This window comes from Falco punctatus (assembly GCF_963210335.1).
Source record: "Falco punctatus genome assembly, chromosome: 6".
In the NCBI taxonomy this organism is placed as follows: domain Eukaryota; kingdom Metazoa; phylum Chordata; class Aves; order Falconiformes; family Falconidae; genus Falco; species Falco punctatus.
In genome coordinates, this window is record NC_137585.1 from 83,603,138 (window position 1) to 83,621,197 (window position 18,060).

Genomic DNA, 18,060 nt, shown 5'->3' on the forward strand with positions numbered 1-18,060 from the left:
AGGTAGGTGCTAGGCACCTGACCTGAATTTTTCAGGTAATTAGTGTCTAAAGTCACTTGCTAGGAGAGAGTAATCTAATAGAAGCAAGGTGGGTCCATTTATAAAACAGGCAAGAAAAGGGAGTGTACAAATTAATTACTAGTCTTTTGAACTCTTGTGAATACCTATTTTCACTGTGCTGCTAAAATTTTTGTGGTTATCTTCCTTTTCCACATGTAAGCTCTTTATGAGAGAGTGGAGGGGGGAAGGAAAAAAAAAAACCAAAAAAAAACCACAAAACCCACCGAACCCTGAAGTGTTTGTTTTCCAGTAAATCAAATCTCTCTGACTTTGCTGATACCACAAAATGACAACATGTTCTAAAAATGGTTTGCTATCAATATACTGTATGGTGTATATACAAACCCATTAGAGTCTGGTTGGATTCTGGAATGAATAAGAAAGGAGTTTCTCTTCAGACTTTAGCCAGGGCCTCATTATTTCCCTGTTCTTACACAGCTACATTATATTCATAGTAACTTAGAAAAACAGGGCTGAAAGAGATCTCAAATTATCAGCTGTCCGGTGGCTGGCCCAAGGCAGACTTTGTTACACCTAGGTCAGGCCTGGACGGGTGTTTTGTATAAGCTGTGGTGGAGACCTCCAGTGACGAAGACTCCTAAGCCTCCCCAAGCTATCTGTTAAGGTTGCTAGAATGAATCCATGTGAATTACAAACTAACCCAGATGTTGTAAAATTGGCTCTGGACTGGAATCTCCAGAGTGTCTCACTGTGGAAGAACAACCAGCTGTGTCAAGGCTCTGAGGAACCTTCTTTCCTATGCTCCTGGATTACAGATGTGCAAGGCTGAGAGACATTCACATCCCCAGTAGTGAAAGCATTCTCAGTCTCCCCATCTTTTACAAATACAGCCTCTCTTGTTTTTACCATAACCAGCATAATGCCTCTCCTCCTCTGCCTAATGATCTTCCCTTTAGATTCATCACAAATAGCTGGGGTGAGAAAATACAATTACATCCCATAATCCTGTGTCAGGCTGCCAGGCATTGCTTTGGACATGGAAAACAGAATGACTCATAAGAAAAGGAAATGCCACAGAGGATCCAACAGATATTTATTCATTTTTATCTGCATTTTTCTAAAAACTTGGAAAGCTGGAGACAAAGATGCTCCTTATTCAGCTACAGCCCTGTATGTCATGAGCTGTGACCACAAAGCTGCACGTGTATCACCAACCTAGAGCTCTGGTTCCTTCCAAACCTCTATTGACATGGCTGCCTCCAGATCAGCTCAACTAGCAAGCCTCTTTCAACAAAATGTGAATAAAATAAAGACACCTAAGGTAAGCACACCTTGGCAATGAGGGTAACTGGCATGGAACAGCCTGTGTCCATACTATTAACTATCTTCATTTTCAGAGCAGAAATGTGTGCAAGGCATCTGGGAATGATCAGTGAACAGTATTGCCTAATCATCCCAGGGAGATGTTTGGAAGGTAATTATGACCAGGACTGTTCTGAAAATGTAGCAGTGTAGCATATGGGTACTAATGCCTAAAGCGCTCCTGAAGAAGGCACACCTTACTCCCGTAAGTATGGAAATGTTTACTTTGCTTCATCTGAGCCCACATTTCAGCTGGTATAGGCACAAAAAAAAATTGGTAGGTAGGTAGGTAGGTAGATAGATCGATCCATCATAAAGGCATATTTTCTTTCCCAGAACTGGAGCTGAGTTGTAACAAACCTAATTTAGAAATTCTTGTTGGTTTCCTGAGTTAGAGCTGACTCTCCAGGCTGACACACGAGTGAAAGGCAGTATTTCTGATTCACATCACATCGACCTGCAGGCCCAAGTCTTGCAATGTAGGGATAAATTTCCCCCAGATTTTTGGACAGTTAAGATTTGGAGTTGTGGCTTGGGATCCTCTATTGGCCCAATTTATTAGGGAAGTGAGGTAATTCAGCTTTAACATTTTCCTCTCAGGAGTCCTCTGCAGTTTATCAGAACACCACACAGCCCCAGTAATGAAGTTTACATCTCAGCTTTTCCCCCTCTCTGAAGTGCAGCGCTCTTCCAGCTGGACAGCCGGTGCCTACCGATATATGTCCACGTTGCTTATTCCCAGTGCTCCCATGGGAGCTAACTGTAAAGTTGATTCTTTTTAAGTTGAGCTCTGGTTGAGGTGAGGTAGAGAACAGCTAATGACTGGACTCAGGTACACCATCCCTTTCCCCTGCCTTTCTTCATTCAGCCATTTTAATCACCTATAACAGGGAAAAGGAATCCTCCTCATATATTGTACAAATATGAAATGTTAAATAGTGAAGTTTAAGGTCAGGCAGGCCTGTGTGTGCACAGTCCCATCAGCCCTTTTTTACTGATTGTAATATTTGAGATCTGCTACTCACAGGATTAATTAAAAAAAAAAAAAAAAAAAAAAAAAGGAAGATAGTATTGAAATTATTAAAGCCTTTGGCTGAGCTTTTCAAAGGAACGTACTCTGAAGCAGGAGAAACCCAGGAGCTGTATTCACTTTAAATAATTCTAGTAGTCCAATTAGGAAAGCTGTAAGCTTTTTGTTTCTTAGCTGCCTAAAGACATGGCAGAGTCCGGGAGGCTTTTTAAAAATCCCTAGAATTCTGATTAAAGGCTTTTATATTTACTCCTAAGGCAAGACCTATGTAATTTAGTTGTTTCCAGTTATCTTTGGTAGCCAGAGATGGTAAGAAAGCAATTGGAATTGTTCAGTCAGTCCAACAGGCTCCCTGGTATAGAGACACCATGTGAAACTATCAGCAACAGCTGGACAGGAGAAACAAGTGCTCCGGAAAGGCCCTGAGGAACCATCCCCCTCTGGAGTGCTCTCTTATCCTCAGGGCAGGATTAATGCCATTTCTCAGGAAAACGAAACTGTATAAGGATGACAATGTTACAGCACTCATCACACCAGAGATATTTTTCCCTTAACAGTCATGCAATTAAAAAAATTTCCAGCTTGCACTGATTAGGAATTCTGTAGATTGCCATGGTTTTCCCTGTCTAAAAAGAATTTACATATATGTTTTCTGGGAGAAAGACTGTGGCTAAATGCTTCAAGAACATGATAAATCTTCGTGTCTTATTGGACGCATGAGTATTATAAAAATGCTATTATGTATCAGTTATCTTGATTACTATTGCTACTGTTTTATTGTGTGACTGCATATCACCACACATTATTGGATATTGTGGTTATAACGTATCAATAAGTAGCAATGATATGGAAAATAATAACATTAACACTGATATTAATAATATACCCTAAGTGTGAAATAACAACTAGATTATCATCAATAAGATAATACTTTATGTGCTAGAATTTCATCCTCAAGAGTAGTGAATCAGAGTCACATCAGAGCGGTGAATCAGTCACAAGATTTCTAATGCTCACAAACTTCAAGCCACTTTTTGAGAAATACCATTTTAAGTGAACAAAGCTCAAATCAAAATAATCTGACATGGCACATTATAACAGATAATATGCAGATGTCAGCCTACAAGTTACTGTTAGGATAGAAATTAGTCTGTGTGATCAGTGATAGGACATTTTTTTCTTCAGATGTCTTTTCAGAGTCAGAATTTTTTTCAACAAAGATCTGTTCTTCAAGATTTCTCTTGGAGTTTATGTGTAAAGTTTGTTTCCATTTATGATGAAATCACCTATGCAAAGAAATTTTATATTTTCCGTTATTTCCCAATTCAAAGGTTTTCTTAGGGAAATGACATAGATTTGTAGTCCATTAATATTTTTTTTAAAAAAATTAATTCAAAAAGTTGTTTACTGATGTATTTTTGGTTTATGCATCTAGCGGAGTTTTTGTTTGAAAATAACAGGCAATTTAGTTAAGTGAATCAAACCAGCAGTCTTCAGTATTCAGAATTTTGAGAGTACAGGATAATCTAGGTACATAAAATTTCTGATATGCAAAAATGTGTTCCTACACCATTTTTTCATGCCACAGCTGAGTGCTAGCATTTGTGACCTATGGGCCTGGGCAGGCTGCGTTCCAATCTGGAATTCTGTGGCTTTGCTGTAAAAACTGTGTCCAGTAGAGCACATGCATTTCTGGCAGCTTTCATGGGATAGATGAACTCTTCCACCAGCATATTCATTCTTAACACAATAACTGCTAAATATTAATGGATTTAACCATTTAAACTGCTACTGGTTTTGCTTCTGGTGTACACTCTTAAGGACTGTGTTCATTCTGGTGAAAATTATGGCCTTGATCTTGCCTTATGAAAGTGAGTGGCAGTTTTGCTGCTGATTTTGCAAGGAACAGATTCAGGCAATCAACACTCAGAGAAACAAACATACATGCCACTGAGATGTTTTGATTTTCTACCACAGGTATATTTTTTATCTAGCTTTACCTAGGAAAAACCACTTAAACATATTTAACTTTAGCTATGTATTTGAGTCTCATTGATTTTTAATGATATTCAATCACGTGCTTAAACAATTCAGGAATGATAGTCTGTAAAAGGAATTATAATTGCAAAAATGAGCCGAACAAGTAAAAATGAATAAACAGCTACGCTTGTATGAGGTAAAAGTAAATAGTTCTCTAATTCACATTTATGTCCTTCCAGCATTATGAACACATTGGTTATCTGAGTGTGGTTTGGTTTCTACCTTATTAAAAAAAGAAAAACACAACAAAATGAAACAAAAAAAACCCCTTTGCTGAGGCAAGAAATTTAAGAAAGTGATTTTCATTAGCTATAGCTCTCCTACACAACTGGATCAGCATCTGATATATTTAGACACTACATGTTTTTCCTCATATAAAGGGTCTAATACAAGAAAACAACCTGTTATTTTGTTGCATGATGAAGCTTTAGGTTCATTAAAATGTGAGTTCTTTAGGATGTTGAATTTAATATATGCTTTAGTAAATAATGGCAATGGAGGAAGTAAAGTGGTTACAGTTCTGAAAATGTGCATGTGCTACTAAGTCATATCTGCTATCCAAACTAACGGCTCTTAATATATATTAGAAAAAATATATCAGCATAATTATTGTTGTTCATTTCAGTTTTAATGAGGAAACAAACATAATAAATTAGAAGAAAGAAGGCTGACAGGTGTATTAATAAACAGGCTTGTAGAGAAACAGATGCAATTTTTTTTTCCAGCAGGGGATTAGAATAACAAAAATAACTTTAAATTAAGAAATACATAGTCAAAATCAAATTCTTAGCCAATATTCAAGTATCTTAAAACATGTCCTTCATCTGTCTGAGATCATTAATAACTACAGTACAAAATATTTATGAGTTTTTATCATTCTTGGTAACTTTTAAATACACTATTTCAAAGGAAAACAACCTCTGTAGCACAGTAGCCAGCCAGTGTTGAAAAGCAAGTGAGAGCAGTTCTTCTCTGTCATGTAACCTGTGATTTTTCCTGTGCAACAACCAATTTATGATAGACCAAAGGGTCAGCATATAGCCAGGGCATAGGATATTCCAGCTCTTCAACGTAGTGGTACAGGTACTGCAGAAGACAACTATGTGACTACATTTCAAGACCACAGGTAAGATCTGGATTGAACGTGCAGGCTCTGCCATGTTGGAGGCAGGCTGTAAATAGAAAGGCAAAGTGCCACAGCTTTAGCTCACAGGAAAGGAGGCTGTTATCGCTCAGGTATGACTCTGGGTTATCCTGCAAATAAGGATTGAGCACTGACGTCTATCAATTCTCCCAAATTTTTACCTACTCCTGTAATTAGACAAGCAGTTAAGAGGCATTTGATCTCTGCTTATTTCACAAAATAGTTCAGCATCGATATTCTAAGATAGATGAGTGCAGAAGATGTTTCATCACCAAAGAATGTAAATACCTTAAATTATTGGAAGCACTATCAGAAAAGTTGTAGACATGCATTTAAATAGTTTCCTTCGGTCCTTCTTCTCATTAACAAGAATTTGATCGATTGGATCTCTGTAGCTTCCTTTGTTATGTTCAGTAAAAGAAAAAAAAAAGACAAAGAAACTCTTTTTATGTAAAAAGTCAAAATTTTCAGCAAGAGATTTCCACTTTATGTCTACATTTCCCTAATCTGCATGCATAGAAAAGATATGAGTACGTAGATATAACTTTTTGTAAGAGTCAGAATGATATGTATAATTTGAAGCATCAACCAAAGTCTTTCTTTGCTGTTCAATGTATTCTGCTTCTCTTTATGGTGGCTAGTTTAGGAGTCTAGAATTTTTAAAAATCATCTAGAAAGATTTAATAAACTGTACAGAAAATCTAAAGAGCCATGTTATAGAAAGAGTATAGTGAGTAAATGGTATATTTGGCTAAAAAGAACCCAAACATTCACAGTGTTTGCAGCTTGAAGAGACCTTTGGTGACCTCAGAAATTTCTATGGCAGACGTTAGCTATGACCTTTTAAAAAGAAGGCTTTCACTGGAAAGCTATCTTGGGAGATAACAGAATACTTCAGACTTCAAGGAAATCCTTTGTTTACCTTTTTTTAAGTAGCCTTTTAAATCTAAGCAACAAAACATGTGACCATGCTTGGATATATGTAGTTGTCCACATATTCGCTCCTCCCAGCAGCCAATGTTCCAACCTTTAACCCATCTAATAATTTCAATCAAATTTGACAGAGCAACAAAGCCATGAAAATAAGTTGTAAATGGGAGTGACCTTATTGATTGTGGCTGATAAAGGGGCTGTTGTGTAAGTTCATCTCATTAGACGCTAGAAACACTAGTTAGGTGACTTAATAAATGCTCTGCCCACAGGAGAAGCTTCAGCTGGAGTTTGCAATCAGCCAGGGACAGCTGTGGTGTCCACTGCTGGTTTCTTTTTACCTCTGCAGTGGCTTGTCTCTCCCAGGTTCCTTGACTGTTCCTGGTAATCCTCTTTATCCGTTACCCAGTATCAACAGCTCTAGTCTTCCTCTCCCACCATTCAAGAAGTCCAGCAGTTTCAGTCATGCAGTTTGTCTGTTATCCTTAGAGAAACAAGGTGGTGAGTAGCAAGAGCAGCAATTAAGTGCCATGTACACTGTGATGAAGCCATTCCATAGCCAAATAATGTATTCATGACTCTTATACACTTGTCAGTTGTTCAGACACCACACTAGGTGTTTTTTTGTATCAGGTCCTCTTGAACTAACCTGATGCTTTTGCAGGTTCATTCACTCAAGTGTTAGTCCCTGCCAGCATTATGTCTTTGGTTCATGCGTTAGGACACATAGCTCATATGTTTGGAGATTTCCGAATCTGTTTTCTGCATCTTCCCTTCTATGGCTACTTTAAATCAGGAGCCACATGGGCAAACCACAGCTATCCTATTTAGACACAAGGATTGTTCCGTTACCTAATTCAGTCACCTTCTTTACATGCCACCACTTCAGACGCATCACAGAAACTTAGGATTCCTGTTTTCATCTTCACATAATCAACTTCAAGCATGTCTCAACCAGATTTTTGAATATTTTGCTCTAGCCTAACTTCATGTATAAAAATCAGGTAGTGTAAGAATTTTCCACGTCTGTGATGAGATATAATACCTGATCGTAGCACTGTGTATGGTTTTAATACACACTAGCCTGGCACATGTGATGATAAATTTAGAGAGACATGTCATGACTAAATTTGTGTCCAGGCATGAAAACTTCGTGAAAAGGTAACATCAAGAGGAAAAGCCAAAAGTTAGAAGGTTTATGTTGAAAACTAGGTGAAACTGTTAGATGAATTCTTACCTTCTGCCATGCCTTTAGTATAGCTTTCAAAAGGTTTCGGAGTATTTTCTGATGAGTATCAAGCACACATGATACACATCAAGCAACTATGAGTTGTTACCAACAGGGATTCTCCATTTCTCTTTCACTCTTAGGAAATCAACATGAAGATGACTGAAGACTGATTACATGAAATCAGAGAATTGTGGAAACTGTCAACTTTGTTTCCACACTGCTATCTACAATTCTGTTGTGATCTTTGAGGTCATTAATCAATATGGATCTATTTTTCAGGGTCAGACAACTCAGATTTTTCTAATATTTTTAAGTGGCAGCCTCCTTTCTTGCAGTTCAATAGAGGGAAATGGTAAGACAAATACAGGTGACTGATACAGTGCAGAGCTACAGTAGAGAACTCTTGTATGGGAAGTGAAGCAGAAGAAATTAAACACAGAACTGAAGATTGCATTTGCTTGTGCCACTTTAGCAGTACATGCATAATAAATACAAAATAAATATAAAATATGCTATTATTATATAAATGTATTGTAACTCTATGTATAAACAATTCTTTTACAAGCACTTGAAGGCATTTGCAACCACTGACAATCAAAGACTTTCCAAGGAATTAAAATGAAACACATGGGAATGTATGCCATCCTGTGTCACACAATACAACACCTTGTGACACATTCCTGTTGAAAGTGATGCTTAAAAATGTGTATTAATATTTTTAAGAGCTGCAGTTCCTTTATTTTCATTGTCAAGACTAAGTCACTGTAGTGACCTGCAGAATCTTACTACTGCATATTTCACTAGGCAGCAACACATCATTCAGGCGTAAGAAAATTATAGTCTCTCCCCACCTTTCAGCAAAGAGGGAACAAACCAACACTGTGGTAATGCTTCATACCATAAAAACATCACTACAGCGGTAAAAAATACTAGACTGTACTTTTACAGTCATTTTTGTCTGCTTTTGCCTGTTCTAGTCATGTTATCAATCCAAAATAAAGAGTTACTTGTGCTGTGAATTACTGCTAAAGCCATGCAACCGAGAGAAGTTTCATATCCATAATAAGATACAAGGGCATGGATGTATTCCTCCACCTTTAGAGGATGCGAAGGAACAGAAAGAATTCCTCATTGTGGCATTAATTTTTCAGCATATTTGTATGTGCCAATCATCTCTTGCAACAGAGGAATCCATCACATGGATGCAGATTTCTTCTCTATTTAAATGAATGCCCAAACCATACCTACCGAGTGCTTTTTGTAAGGGAAGAGGGAACAGGGCAGACAGTGGACAGTCTTTCCTGCTGCAGCTCTCTTGCTTGATTAATGCCGTCTGATTAAAAAAATGAACCTCAAGTTTTTTTATTTTCCAGATTAATATCCTTGCCATCAGGCTCCAAAATCATCCACTTTACGTTTGTCGAGTGTGCCTACAGGGTGTTCGTAGACTGAAGGAGCCACCTGTGTGGATGTGCCCACATTCTTACGTTCAAAGCTAGCACCTCAGGCAGAAGGGTGACTTCAGCCATGCTTTCTGTGGACCCAGAAGAAAACTAACCTGTATTAGGAGGGAACTAATACACTCCAGATCAGAGACCATGAATAGTGTGGTATAACCACAGCATGAATGACCAGGAAATTAGCAGTCATTCAGCAGATATAGAAGTGAAATGATGGAATAGAGGCATTTAGTGGATTTTTATACCAAGTAACAGCTTCAACAAGTGAGAATGTGAGGAGCTCCTCAAATTCCCCTAGTTCTTTGTTTAGATCAGTCACCTAATGTTTAGGAGCAAGTCTCTTCCTCAAAACAGGACAAGCAGCAGATGCAAGCCCACATGTCAAAGATCAGTCATTAGATTAATTGATACTGTGGGGTAACATTTTGGTTTTCTCTGTGATGCATAGCCCAGGATTTGCACACTTACCTCTTGAGATGCCTTTAAATTATATGCCCCTTGCATGAAAAGGCACCTGCCTGATCAGGTATAAGCATTTTAAACAGAAAGACAGGAGCTGTAATATTCAGTGATGCAAAAGAACCTGTGTGGACTTTGCCCAAGGCAATATCTTTGACCTAGATTTGTTGCCTTTGGTTTTCAGAAAAATTATAAATTAATATTCATCAGCTCTTGCGTGCTGAGTTGGTAGCTGAGGACAGTATCACCTATAAATAACTTCAAATAAATAAGTACAACCACATAGGAACAACTGTGGTCAAAATGGAAATGGGGTATGTTTGAACTGAAGAAGTAAACAAAATGAGGTATCTACCTAGTAGCTCTGCTGCAGAAATTTAATAGCTTGCAGTGACTGATGCCATGATAGACCTGAGCTGACAATTTTCTGTCAGGGAGATATTAGTCTGTCTTAAATTATTCCAGACTAATAAGCACATTAATATTGTCTTGCTCATTTATCTGTGTCTACAGGTTAACAGAAAAAGGAAAGAAAGGAGAAAATCGTTAAAAAGTAAAGACAAAATGTGCACCCAAGTAGTTCCATTTGACTGGGAGAATACCATCTCCGGTTCAGTTTTTTTTCTTTAGAAAATAATTCTTATAATCAGTAATTTAAAAGGCAGCCTCCTTTGTATTTCATTGGCACCATACCTCTGTAGCTTTGAGGTCAAAGAGGTAAACAGCTGCGGCAAATGGATCCAAGCAGCCAGCCTGGTAGCCCGTCATGGGGAAGAAATGGATTGTGGCAAGGCATCTGTAGAATTTCCCTGAGGCCATCATGATACAGGAGCTTACAAACGTCATATAGCTTTGCAGCCTCCAAGTGATCATTTAGATTAGGTTAACAGAAAGATCATTCTTTGTAACGAGAATGACAAACAGCAACCAAAAAATATTGGTGCTTCAGCAGAAACACACTTAAATTGCATTTGGTCACCCCCTACAGAGAGGAGAGAAAACCTTTTAGCACTCTTAAAAGTGAGAGACGAACACTGCTGTCTACAGCCAAGTGTTTCAGAGATGGAGGCAATGCGTGAAACATCCCTCACCCGCTCAGCCACTGCTCCCAGTTCCCAACCTGTACCATGCCTTTTGCTGTGGGGCTGAGCAGGCTGCCAGCTGTGCTGTTCCTCTGTGCTCAGGAAAGTGATGATTCTATGATGCAAATGAAGGTTGACTGAAAACCACTGCACCGATCTTGCTCCTGACCACCTGCACCACTTTCTCCTCCCCTGAGACCTAGGATCTCCTTGATGGAAAATGTATTTGTTTTTACTATGGCTGCTCTTGGTGACTATGACGAGGCACCTGCTTCTTTGCAGAGATCTCCCATATAAATCAGCATAGCCTAAGGAGATTAGAGGAGTCAAAACCAAAGAGGATTGAGTACCTGTTTCCACCACCATCTAAAATACAGCAACTGCAGAATTACTCAGCCTGTTGAGTAAGAAGTGTTCTGATTCTTTCCCTGAAAATAAATATCCATAGGTTAGGGGGCTGGACTCGGTCCTAAGCAGAGAACGCCAACGGTGATGCAGACTGAGTGGCACAATTTAATATTTTGCCCCTGCTGCGGTTTAGCATATTCACAATGTAGAAACAGTATTTCTGATTTTGACGGAAGTGCTTTACAGCATGTGCGTGCAGCATTGCCATCGGCAGGAACCGCAAGCCTGTGCTGCCCAGAAAGGCTGTGCAGGGCAACACCCAGTACTGCCAGGGGCTGCAGCACGGGCTGTGTCAGGTACCGCAAGAAGGACTGGTCTTGATGTAGGGATGTAGTTGCAGTCACCTAAACGCTCTGCAAAGGGCTTTTGATGCTGTTACTTCAGTTACATGAAGGTTCTTTTGCATCAGAACAATCTTGGAGTAATACCCCTACAGTCTACACCCATACAACTGAGATCAGCCTCTGATTCTAAGACCTATTATTAGCATAAATGATAGCTGAAATGCAGTAAATTTTATCTTAAAGAGAGCAGGCAATAGATTATGTAGTGTTCTAAAAAGAGTAAATGCCCGTGATCAATTTATATTAACTTGCTTATTGACAGCTAGAGCTTTTTTGCTACTTACCAGATGTTGCCTTTCAGCAAACAATCTCCTATAGCAGATTGAAGAAAAGTTACTTTTGATCTTCATCTCAAAAATAAACATTGGAAGTAGGAAAAAAAAAACATTATACACAGAAAATAGGTGAAGAAAAAAATCAGGACAAGTATTTCATTACTTGGTAGCTTTCAAGTTAGAAGGAATGCTTTGCCAAAATGACAATGATGTGCTGTTCTGAGATCACACAAGAGGCACATGCTAAATGGAGCAACGTGCACAAGACTTTTTAATGCATTTGTAAGAGGATCCACTATGTGGGAGGAGGCGGAAACACTAACAGGGTTTCAGCTGAGGAAGGAACCACTGGTAATTATCTTTCATTGTCACCAAACCCCATATGTAAATATCCAGTAATGAGCTTATGGATCCTCAGGTTAGAAAACTGTTCAGCTTCAGAAATCGTATGTGAAAGAGGTCCAACCTTGTATTCAGTTATTCCCCTGTAACCTGAGCCAACTCCATTTAAATAACTAGATTTATTTGAATACGTACTGTCAAAATTATGAAAGGTTTGTTGAGGTTATAGGGTTGCTGTTTTCTTAATGAGCATAATTAGCACTAGAAGCAAACAGAAGTGCCAAAGTCTCCATCTTGACTGAACAATTAGATTAATTTCTGGTATCCAAAACTAAATCAGGACTTCTGCGCTGGAGAAACTGGATTAAACTGTGAGGGCTTGTTATGCAAGAGTTGGCCTAGTTAATTGCCTTACTGTCCTTATATTTTTATGTCACTGAATATTTATCTCTTAAAGCAAGAGACATTCCTGTTTCCTATATAATATACATCAAATTAGTTAGCATATATATTATAGCATATAAGTTCAAACCTTGTCTCAAATTCATCTTTCTTCATAATTTGAATAAAGTGGCTTTCTCTAGAGGCAAACATAAATCTTACCTCATACTATCTTTCCTGAGCTAGTGATTGTTAGGAATGTGTCAAGATGGAATTAGTTTTACCCATAAGGAATCTCATCTTTTAATACTTTTAGGTTGACACTAATATGTGGCTTAGGTGCCAGAATCAACAGAACAGTTTTTCTCCTCCAGCAGGGCCAAAGGCTTGACAGCCTGCCAGTGGCTTGGGGGTAGAGCAGGTCAGGTATGCTTTGACGGAACAGACCTTGATTTTTCAAATGCTACTCTGTTGAACACGGCATATTTCATTTAAAATATCTCATATTTTAATTTTCACTGTGTTCAATATTAGTTTCAAGGGATGCCCATCTGTGTTTATGGCAGGTCCATCCCAAAGCAGACTTTTGCAGCTGGCTGCTGAACACGAGCAAAGGCGGCCACAGTAATGCTCATTTTATCAGCCCCCAGGTTCTGATAGCTTTTGGTTTACTGGCAGGCTGCTTTATTGTTTGGCTTTTATATTGAGTCATTTTCAGTTAAGAACCAAATCATACATGTACATGGTAACGTAGTGAGCTGGAAGGGCTTATTTGCTTCTTTAACTCACCTTTTACTCACTGAACTCAGGCTCTGATTAAACAGGGGTCACTGTGAAGTGTAAAGAGGGCAGCATAAACAGTTAAAATTTTCCAGATGACAAGAAAAATAGAGATGGAGAATAGAATGGAAGAAGATGAAAGAGGAAAATAAAACAAACAAAAAGGAAGAATAAGAAATTTTAAGACTCCTTAAGCAGTAATACGGTGATTGACAGTGAAACAAATATTATTCTGTAATTGTGGAGTGGTGCATTGAAAGCAGGAAGAGGTAGATTTTGTGTGTATTATGACCTGGCTGACTACCTTCTGGCAGATTCAGTGTAAAGCCACAATTTTGCCTTCCTTTATATGATCTGCAGTGTTCAAATCTCTATAGTTGCTTCTGACTGTAGTTGCTAGGTGTGGACATCTTTGCAAATCCTGATTTATGCTGCAGCGATACTCCAGGAGGAGGAAGGTATCCAAAGCTAAGTCCTCAAGACTCAAAGAGTTTATTTCTTTCCTTTTATTTACCAAAAAAAGTTAAAAAACCCTCGAGCCCTGCAGGCAATGCATCCTTCAGGATCTGAACACGTACAAGTGCTGCCTTGTACAGGATGAGGACAGCCTGAAACAGGCACTGAGAAGGCACAAACTGCCCCTATTCATCTGAAACCAGGCTCTGCTGGAGTAAATGCTAACGTTGTTAACCATTTCAACACCAAGTGGAGATATTATGAAAAGCAGGCTAACCTGCATGCTCTCCATGCTCTATTTATCAGAATGCACTTACCACCTAGAACAGGCCTGCACGTTTGGGGAAAAAACGTCAAGGATTCTGTCTGGGGTTTGGGGCTCCCTTACCAGAGGCACTGGCTCCATCCTCAGCAGCAGTGTGGAGGCCTATGCTAGAGCCAAGGATTCAGTGCCCTATCTGCTTTAACCCTGGGAAGCTAAGAAACAGGTATGTACAGAATGCTATCCCAAAAGATAGAAGTCAAGCTAATCTGCATCTGAATCTCTTCCTTTCTTCTATCTCCTTTCTTCCTCTTCTATTATCAAAAGCCAAAGGCAAGTCTTCCTCTGTATGAAACAATGGTGTCTTAAGAAGGAATTAATAGTTTAAGAGATTGGCTACCCCTTAAAGCTTTTTAAAAACAGTGCTATGCAGACCTCTCAAAACTAACCCCAGCATTTGACAGACATGTCACCCAATTGTCATCAACAACCAGGCTGGACGCAGATGTACTGCATTGCCTATGTCCTTTGGACTTCCAGCTCCAGCTCCAAGCAGTGCCATCTATCCATAGGCATACCTTATATCATAGGTAGGTCAATGACTAATGTTAACCCCCAGCTTAATCATACAAGCCTTAACCTAAGCTCATGACTGGCGTCCGTTAAATGAAGCCTTACATGAGAGAGCGTTTACTCGGAGGTCACAAAGGCATCTAACAGTCTGCAAGAGGACCCTTTATAGATGAAAACAGAGAAACAGCATATGAAATAAAGATACCTGAGCCAGCATTATCTCATGCAGGAACCTCCTGTGCTTTGGCAAGGGGGCAGTGCTGTTGTCTGTTGGCAGCACCTCCTGGTTTGCATGTAGGTAAGCCAGTTTTAAGTCAGAAACTCACACTGTGGTGGTGCTGATACTCTGGCCACAGGTCTCATACAGATTGAGGAGATTTCTTTTTAGTTCTGCTAGCTCAGAGAAAGACAGCCTGCAGCTTCCTTATTTGTAAATACTTTCCAGAGGGAGAAGGACTGTTCACCTGCAAGTTTTCCAGAGGATAGGTTGTGCAAAATGAATGAGACTTTATTACAAGCTCAGTTTAAAAGAACTGATCATCAGAAAAAACCAAAATATTTTCTTTTGCTCAGCGCAGAGTTAGTAAATGGAATAAGACATTGAAAGGACTGGTAAGAACAGCCCGCAGAAATTGTTTCAAAATAGAGGAAGGAAAGAATTTAGAAGAAAAAAATGTAGTATAACTGCTGGCTACAGTTACAGATGCAGATACCTTCTTTCTTAAGCTTTTGTGATCTCCGTAGAACACTTAAAACACTAAACAGGTTTTTCTTCTAGCACACATATATACATATTAAACCAAATTGGAAACAAATCTTAGGGAAGAATTTAGTTCTCAGGTATAATAGCTAACAGGCTAAAATATATTTCTTCATTTAAATAGTTTTATTATTTTCAATAAGGATTATCACATGCATATCCAGCTGCTATTAGATTATTTTATTCCAGATTATATGTATTCTGGAGTCCCTTGTGACAGTTATGAAATGCAACTGCAAGCTATTGTTGAACTGTATCCCCTATCTCTTAAAAAAGACTAAGATGACAAGACCATAATTATTTAAAAAATCTAGTTCTCGCTTTACCATCCCAGCCTTTAAAATTTATTCAAATTTAATCTCTTCAAGATCAAGTTAGTCATGACCATGTTTCTAATGTGAGTATTCTGGCTTTCTCAAAGAACAAAGGGCTGAATTCACTGTGGATATAAATGAAGATGCTTGATGTAAGCTAAGGATGGAATTTCTCTAACTAGACAAAAGAATGAGTGTTTGTGGGTTTTTTGCATTTTGTTTCAGAAAAAGCAACAACTTTGTAATCACACAAAAATAAAGGACAAAAACCCCTGAAAAGCCAGGAACCAAAATAAAAGCTTTCCCTTTAGCTATAAATGATCTATTATTTTAATTAATAATGCTGCCACTAGAACTTTTATTAAAAATTCCAACCTGAGTTTTTTAACTCTGACAGGACAGGTTTCTAGTTGAAGAATAACCCCACCAACATTTCAGTCATAATAATAATGTCTTCTACTTTTCAGTAATAAGAAGCTGTGATGTAAAAGTAAAGCTACAGTGTGTAAGGTCAGAAATCTTCAACCTCATCCTTGAAAGAGGCTGGGACAGCTCCAGGCATACGGATTCTGGCACTCCAGGTGACATGCCATAGGGAATGGGTCACAAATAGGAGACACAGTATGGGCTCTCAGTGCTGCCATGGACATGTTGAAAATTCCAGGGAGGCTTTGTCCTAACTTTTATTGCCTGAAACCCAAACGCTGACCCTACTGAACTGTACCACGGGGAAAGCAAGTACCCTGGACTTCAGGGGTTAAATGCGTGCACGGTTAAATGCAGCTCTCCTCCCAGCTGTTCGACAAAATTTTAGCCCTCAACATGCCTCAGTGTTTCTATAGCAGAGATGCCTAGGTGTCCCGGAGCATCTCAGTCCCTGTCTTTTTCATTGTTTCTTACTCACTACAGAGCATACCCAGCTTCTAAAAATTTGCCATCAGCTAAGCATACGTGTTAAATGACTCCATCAAATACAAAACATTAGTGAAAAAATACAGTTCCTGAAGCATGAGATGGTGCATGTATGATACGGTTAAATTTTAATGATTCACATCATCTGCCCACATTGACTTTGGCTGAGCTTTTCAGGGAAAAAGAAAGATTTGAAAGAAGAAAAGGGGAAAAAAAGAAAAAAGAGGCATTATCACAGAAAATGCCTGGTATGACTCCTCCTTATCGCATTTCTCAGTGCTATTAGGAAAACGGACCTTACTTGCCACTTTTTGTATTTCCAGCCTGCAAAAGAAGAAGGATTATTCTTAGGATGAAGACATAAGAAGTTAGGACATGGAAGATCTACTCTCAAGGCTCCCATTTGCCTTTGTAATCTCCACAAATCATTAGGTCTAGGTTCTTAAGGAGCTGAGGTGAGCCAGCTTCCTGCAGGCGGTTCACTTCACATAGGTTCTCCCCTCCAGAACAAAGGTAATACACAACCTCATCCATATGTGATCTAATCTTCCCAAGGCAGAGGGATTGCAGCCTAGAGACTCAAATATGTGTATGTGGGCATCTGGCCCACATTCCCTGGTTAACTTTCATGAGTGCTGCCACACTGCCTGCAAAATATCCTTATCTGAAGAAAGACCCTCAGAAACCAACAGCTGGAGAAGAAAGAGCTGGGCAAGAGAGAAGTGCAGATGAGCAAGGCATCAGATTTCCTTCTACTTAAGCTCACCCACTGTGACTACTCTCCCCTTAGTCAACTGAAACAGACAATTTACTCAGGAAAGTGGGGAGTTTCCCATCCAGGAGACACAAAACCCCACACCTTTCTACCACAGAAGAACCAATAAAGCCACGGGTAGCACATGTATTCCAAAACAAGCTTGGGTTCAAATATCTAGGATAGTGCAGGCACTTGCAAACTGCTCATTTCTCACTGGAGCACTTTACCAACCAACTTGCTGGCTAACCTTGAGTCATGTTTTCTCCACTTCTCTGGCAGTAGCTGTTCCCCTTAGAAACACTCCCTGGACCAGAGAATTAACAGCAGTGGCTTAGGTCAGTGGTGTTGGTACTGAGGCTGAAGTCTCTCTACTTCAATATTTAATTACCAAAAAAAGTTGGAACAGTTCCATCCGGAGAGGTAAAAGCCTTTTCACCAGCACGTCTATTACCACAGCAGTTATGTCTTTCTGATGGGATGTTGAACAACCAAATTCAAGTCTCGGATATAAATTAAGCAGAGCAGGACTTTGAATCTAGCTCTTCCATCCTAGAAATAACAGAACCTAAACTTCTGATTCATCAGGACACGCACAAGGATGCATACACTGATGCTACTCGGCCAAGCCTGTATCTACTGGCAGTCTGCAGCCACCTTAGATACACTCTCCACACTCACACAAGACGGGGCCCAACTAACCAGACAGACTAATTTGAGCAGGTATTGCCCTCAGTCTT